The sequence below is a fragment of the Phodopus roborovskii genome, unplaced genomic scaffold (genome assembly GCF_943737965.1).
Source record: "Phodopus roborovskii unplaced genomic scaffold, PHOROB, whole genome shotgun sequence".
Taxonomy (NCBI): Eukaryota; Metazoa; Chordata; class Mammalia; order Rodentia; family Cricetidae; genus Phodopus; species Phodopus roborovskii.
Window position 1 is genome coordinate 3,534,406 of NW_026126651.1, and position 6,000 is coordinate 3,540,405.

Below are 6,000 nucleotides of genomic sequence, written 5' to 3' on the forward strand. Positions count from 1 at the left end.
TCTCTAGAATCAAGAATATTTATTCACGATCAGTTGCTGTGGAAGCCAGGAGAGCTGATTAAATGCAGATACCATGGGAAGCCAGGAACATATGGGAAGCCAGGAACATGAAACGCCAGTACAGGAATTTGCTTCAGCGTTGTGACTCACAAGCATGCATGCGGAAGGCCCACTGACTGCTCTGTTAACAGTGGAGTCAGGCAGAAAGCGGCAAAGTGTAACACAGGAATGCTGGGAGACACCATCACCAAATGGCTAATGGAGCTAGAAAACAATAGTATGTTTTTCTACCAGACTTTAGCTTAGAAGAAAATCCATTCAGGCCATGGGCCAGGGCTGCCGTTTATTTTGTATCCCCACCCCTTTAATCAAATGAGAATAATTGAATGTGTTGACTTCCCTAAAGAAGGAAGGGTTATAACTACTGCCGGCAGGTATGATGAGGACATCACATTTGTTCCTAGGTTTTAAGGGATCTGGGCTGGAAGCCGGAGGACAGTAGTAGAGGCAAAAGAGCTCAGCCAGAAAGAAATAGCTCAGAATTTTTTCTTCAGAGATCTTTACAAGAAGAGGCATGTGAATATTTCATTGGAGAAACAAGCAGATGTAACAAGCCGTGAAAGTTGTAAATGAATAACCGCTGAGGAGAATGGACGTGAAGAGACAGTTGTTTGAGGCAGAGGGTGTGGTGCTGAGGAGGATGTTGGTAAAAGTGATGCAGGATGAAGCTATCAGGCAAGGGTGGGCACCATGTTTGAGAATATTATCTTTGATTAGAGATTTTGGGAGTGAGGCCTTTTCTAAGTTTGATCTGTATTTTAGTTATTTTGGGCATCATGACCTGAGAGCTGTAAGGCACATTGGGCTACTCCTCCCATGATTTCCATGGGAAAGGGATTCTTTGGTGATCTGGGGTCTGGCTGGCTAAGTTCATATTGTTCTAGCAATAGGCAGTGAGCAGCAGCTACAACCTCCCACAATCCCTGGTTGTGGACCTGCTTGGGGAAGTGTTTCACACAGGGCTGCATATAAAACCACCCCCTTGCTGTTCTGACTTCCTTGTGAGAGACATTTGTTGCAGCGATTATGTACTGACCTCCGCAGCCATTCTAGGATCAAAATTCACTTCCCACAAGACCGCTCTTTAGACCCATCCTCCTCTTCCCTCTTTCATTTTTGTGTGCATTCTGTCTGGTTGTATGTACATGAATCACATGCATGTCTTGTGCCCATGGAGGTCAGAAGAGGGTGTCAGTTCTCCTAGAACTGGAGTTATAGATGGGTGTGAGCCAACATGTGATATCTGTGAATTGAACCCAGGTCTTTTGGAAGAGCAGCCAGTGCTCTTAACTGCTAAATCCTCTCTCCAGTCTCCACCCTCCTCTTTGATAGAAATATTAGAAGGCAAGTTAGTTCTTTCCTAGACATTCAGAAGAGCTCTTCACACGGATGTTTTCTTTTAACAATAGTGTAACTAATTCTTTGAGCATTTTGATCGTATTCACACCTCATCTTTAACTCCACTCTCACCGACCTACCCACCCAACCTCAATCTGTCTTCTTCTTCTCCCCTTCATCAAGTCCTGTTTGTATGAGCCAACTGCCCTTGGGGATGGCATCTGCCCTAGACATTGATCAACAAGCGGTCATGTCATTGACGAGAACCGACCCTTCCCCTCCTAGCAGCCAATAGTTTCCCAGCTAGGAATGACATTTTGTGCCCACCTCTCCCCTCCACGCTGGGGTTTTGTCTTCTTTGAGCTTGCACAGGTCTTATTCACACTGTCACAGTCGCTGTGAGGTCACCTGGGGAACTGCCCTGCTGTGTCTGGAAAGCAGTCTTTCTTCATGTCATCCATCACCTCGGCCTCTTAGGTTCTTTCTGCCCCTTACTCTAAGAAGACCCCTGAGCCTTGGGGGATGCGGTGTGATAGGTGTATTGAAGGAGGTTTGTCTTTATTGCTCATTTTATTATCACACAATCTTGCCCTTTTTCATTTATGATGGTCTCTGTGGAACAAGACCTTGCTAGAAGACTGCTGTCTGTCTTGCCTCACTATCATTCAGGTGCTTCCCTCAGTTCCTTAAGCAGTTGCTGAGTTAATACAAACAGAGGTGAGTACACCCTGAAAGCCTATTTACTTAAAGGTAAAACTGGAAGAGAAACTTAATGGACTCCAAATGGTTGGCAGAAGCCTGCCAGTTTGGATGGTGCTGAGTTTGGCCCACATGGAATAAACTAGATCGATCCACACTGCATTGCATCACTCCAGCACATGCAGCAACAATCCACACCAGACCCAACACCAACTTACAGTAAGTGGGCCCAACCTGTGTTTCCCATAGATTAGTGCATGGCATTGGATTACTGCCTGCAATTTTGGAAAGACTCCACAAATAATGAACTTGTGTCTAAACACAGCACAAAATGTTCTCTGAATTTTCTTCCTAGCTAGAAATTTCAAAATGTGAACCAGGGAAGTCCCAGAATTGCACAATGCCTTCTTTAGCAGCCGAGTTTGAAACTTTGCTGATGAAGCCCTCTTCCCTGTAGCCTACAGCAGAGAGGACACAGAGGCTCTGATGGTTCCACATCCTGGAGAATGAATGCAAGAAGTGGAGCCCGACCTCAGAGCCCCCAAGGTCCTTGAGGAGGCAGGCGTGCAGGTTCTCAGTCCCAAACTCTCCTTAATCTCTCACTCCTCCTTTTGTGCCCATGGGAGGAACTCAGGAAGGGGAGGGGACAGCTAGCCCACAGTGCTTGAGAGCTGCCTTATAGCTGACCTGCCATTAGAGTTGCCGGGGAATGTAGGGACTTTCGTTAACTGATAGGAACAGAGTTTCCCTTCTGTGAGGAAAAAGTAGTTGTGGAGCTAGATCTCTTCCTGTGGGTTCAGGTGCTCAGAAGAAAAGAACAGGACTCCTCAGCACCCAGCAGGTGGTACAGCAGATGATACAGCCTGCCAGCTGACCCAGAGCCCTGCCTGGCAGACAGGCGTGTGGTGCGAGGGTTCTGGGGAAAGCCTCATCTTGGTATTTTGGTATTTTGGAAGAATGGAATGTCCCATATCAACAGTCTTTGAAGGATATTGTCAGCGTGCAAGACAGATAGGGTGATGTCATTTCTGTTACTTGGTCACTTGGGTTGGAAAGAGCACTGAGTTTCCAGTGAAGGCATTGGCTAGGGGAAGGGAGGCAACACCTTATCCAGGGACCAGTGAGTGCAACTGCTCCTCCTTCCAGAAATGACCTCCAATGCTGAGGAGGCTGAGGGGCAGGTGAAATTCCTCTGAGGAGCAGCCATGCATACCCTTTCTGTAGAGACCCCCCAGGTCACCAGAGTACATTAGCGTGTTCAGGACTACCTCAGTCCCCACTGAGGCCCTGGTGATTCTTGCTCCCTACGGTATTCCCCTCCCCAAGTCCCAAGGCTGGGAGCCTGCTGGCAAGACACCTCCAAGTCACTTGCATGGGAGGACCAGAGTCCTCACTCCTCCAAGTGTCACAACAGCCGGCTAAACCCTGAGCAGACCTGCCACTGGAGTTGAGACAGTATTGCAGGGACTTTCAATAGCCAATGGTGACCCAGTGGAAAGGACAGAGAAGAGAATTTTACCTTCACAGTCAAATCATGGTTTGGGAAAAACAAAGGCACTTGGTGGTAAAGGCCTGTAAACCAGCACTCTAACCTGGCTGTGTTTTGGTAACACATGTCATTTAAGTGACTAAATTCCTGTGCTCTTGGGACATCTGCATCATACCTTCTTCCCCCAGGACTCAGAGACAATTGCAAAAGAGGAGACAGGAAGACTGCAAGAGGCAGACGTGGTGGATGACTGCAAAGAAGCTGTTTTGCACATACAGCTCCTGCTTGCACATACCAACTCAGCACAGCAATTGTGGCAGCATACACAGTATCTGTACAAGCTCAGGCCAGACAAAACTCCTAGCATGGAGATAGATAGGCCAAAGTTTCTCCCAACCCAAGTAGCTGTTGGCAACTGATAGCTTCTGGGAGAAGGGGAGTGCATTTTCCTTAAGGGTTCAGGCCATAGTAAACTAGTCATGCTCTGGTGAAAGGCCACACATGCCAGGGTATATGAGGGGAAAAAATTGGGCTTGGTGGATTAAAATAAATACAAGAGAGCACAAGGTAGATTGTTACAGGAGTCAGGGTGGACCTGGGAATTTTGGCTGGCAGAGGAGATTTATCAAGTAGGCTATGGCTGTGATAGCGCCATGACTGGGGTGGCTCGAATGAAAATGGTCCCATAGGCTCATACATATAAATGCTTGGTCCACAGTTGGTAGGAATGTTAGGGAAGTGTTAGGACATGAGGCTTTGTTGGAATAGGTATGCTACTGAAGGTGGGCTTTGAGTTTTTAGAAACTCCCATATACCCATCTTCTCTCTGTCTCTGTCTCTGTCTCTGTCTCTGTCTCTCTCTCTCTCTCTCTCTCTCTCTCTCTCTCTCTCTCGGCATCAACGTTCTTATCGTAACATGTAAGCTCGTGGCTACTGCTCCAGCACTATGCCTGTCTGGCTGCTGCCATGCTCTCTGTCATGATGGACTCACCCTGTGATCTCTGAGCCTGCCTGCCCCCAATTCAATGCTTTCTTCTCTAAGTCATCTTAGTCATAGTGTTTTAGTGTTTTGTCACAGCAATAGACAAGTAACTAAGGGAATGACCAAAAGTAACTTGTGGTGGAAAGAGTTTACATGGTGTGAAGGTTACATACAGTCCATCATCAGGGGAAACTGAGGAAGGAACTCAAGACAGTTTCCTGGAAATCAGAAGCCATGGACAAATGCTGCTAACTGGCTTACTGTCCATGGACGAATGCTGCTTGCTGGCTTATTCTCCATGGCATACTCCTCTCTCTCTCTCTCTCTCTCTCTCTCCCTCCCTCCCTCCCTCCCTCCCTCCCTCCCTCCCTCGCTCTCTCTCTCTCTCTCTCTCTCTCTCTCTCTCTCTCTCTCTCTCTCTCTCTCTCTCTCTCTTTCTGTTATTGTTTTTGGAGACAGAGTTTCTCTGTGTAGAACTGGTTATCCTGGAACTCACTCTGTAGACTACACTGGTAAGGGAAAAGGACCAAGTAAAGAAACACCCTGAGAAGAGCCAAATAAATACACTTTGGCTGTGCAAACTGAAGCCAAACAAGTGTACCCTGACCCTGTGACCTATGGTCTTCATAGTCCTTGGCTCCCGAGTGTCAGAATCCCTGTCCATCCCACCCCAGCCATCAAAATGCTTACAACACTGGCCTTGCACTCAGAGACCTGCCTGCCTCTGCCTCCTGAGTGTTGGAATTAGATGTGTGGGACACCACTGCTGTGTTCAGCTCTTCTTCCTTATACACATCAGTACCACCTGTCAAAGGGCAGCACTGTGCTCAAGTCCTAGGACCTCCCACATCAATCATTAGTCAAGAAAATGCCCTGCAGGCCTGGGCAGGTGGCCCACACCTTTAATCCCAGATTTCAGGAGGATGTTTGAGTATCTGTGAGTTTGGGGATAACATAGTTTATGGAGGAAGTCCCAGGACAGCCAGAGTTAGAGTAGAATCAGCTTAGAGAGAGAGAGAGAGAGAGAGAGAGAGAGAGAGTTGAATTGAGGCTCCTCTTTCCAGGTTAACAAAGGGCCAGTGAGGATGGGGTTGAACATGATAAAGTACATTATTGGAATTTCTCAAAGAAATAATAAAAAGCAAAGGAAAAGGAGAACTACTGTTCAGTGTGCCCCCTCAGCGTGCCAGGCACGCTTTTACACACACACACACACACACACACACACATCTTGCCCTTCCAGTGTCCTACAGTATCTAGGACTTTTTTCAGACATGACTTTGGGACTGGGGAGAAGGGATTTCAATGGTACCCGGTGGGTCAGTGTTTCGCTCTTTGGGCAACACTTGGCTGTGGCTAGGTACGCCACGTACTATGATTGTGAAATCTGCCCTCAAACAGAGGGTGTTCCCCTTTGCTTCCCCAGAGCCTC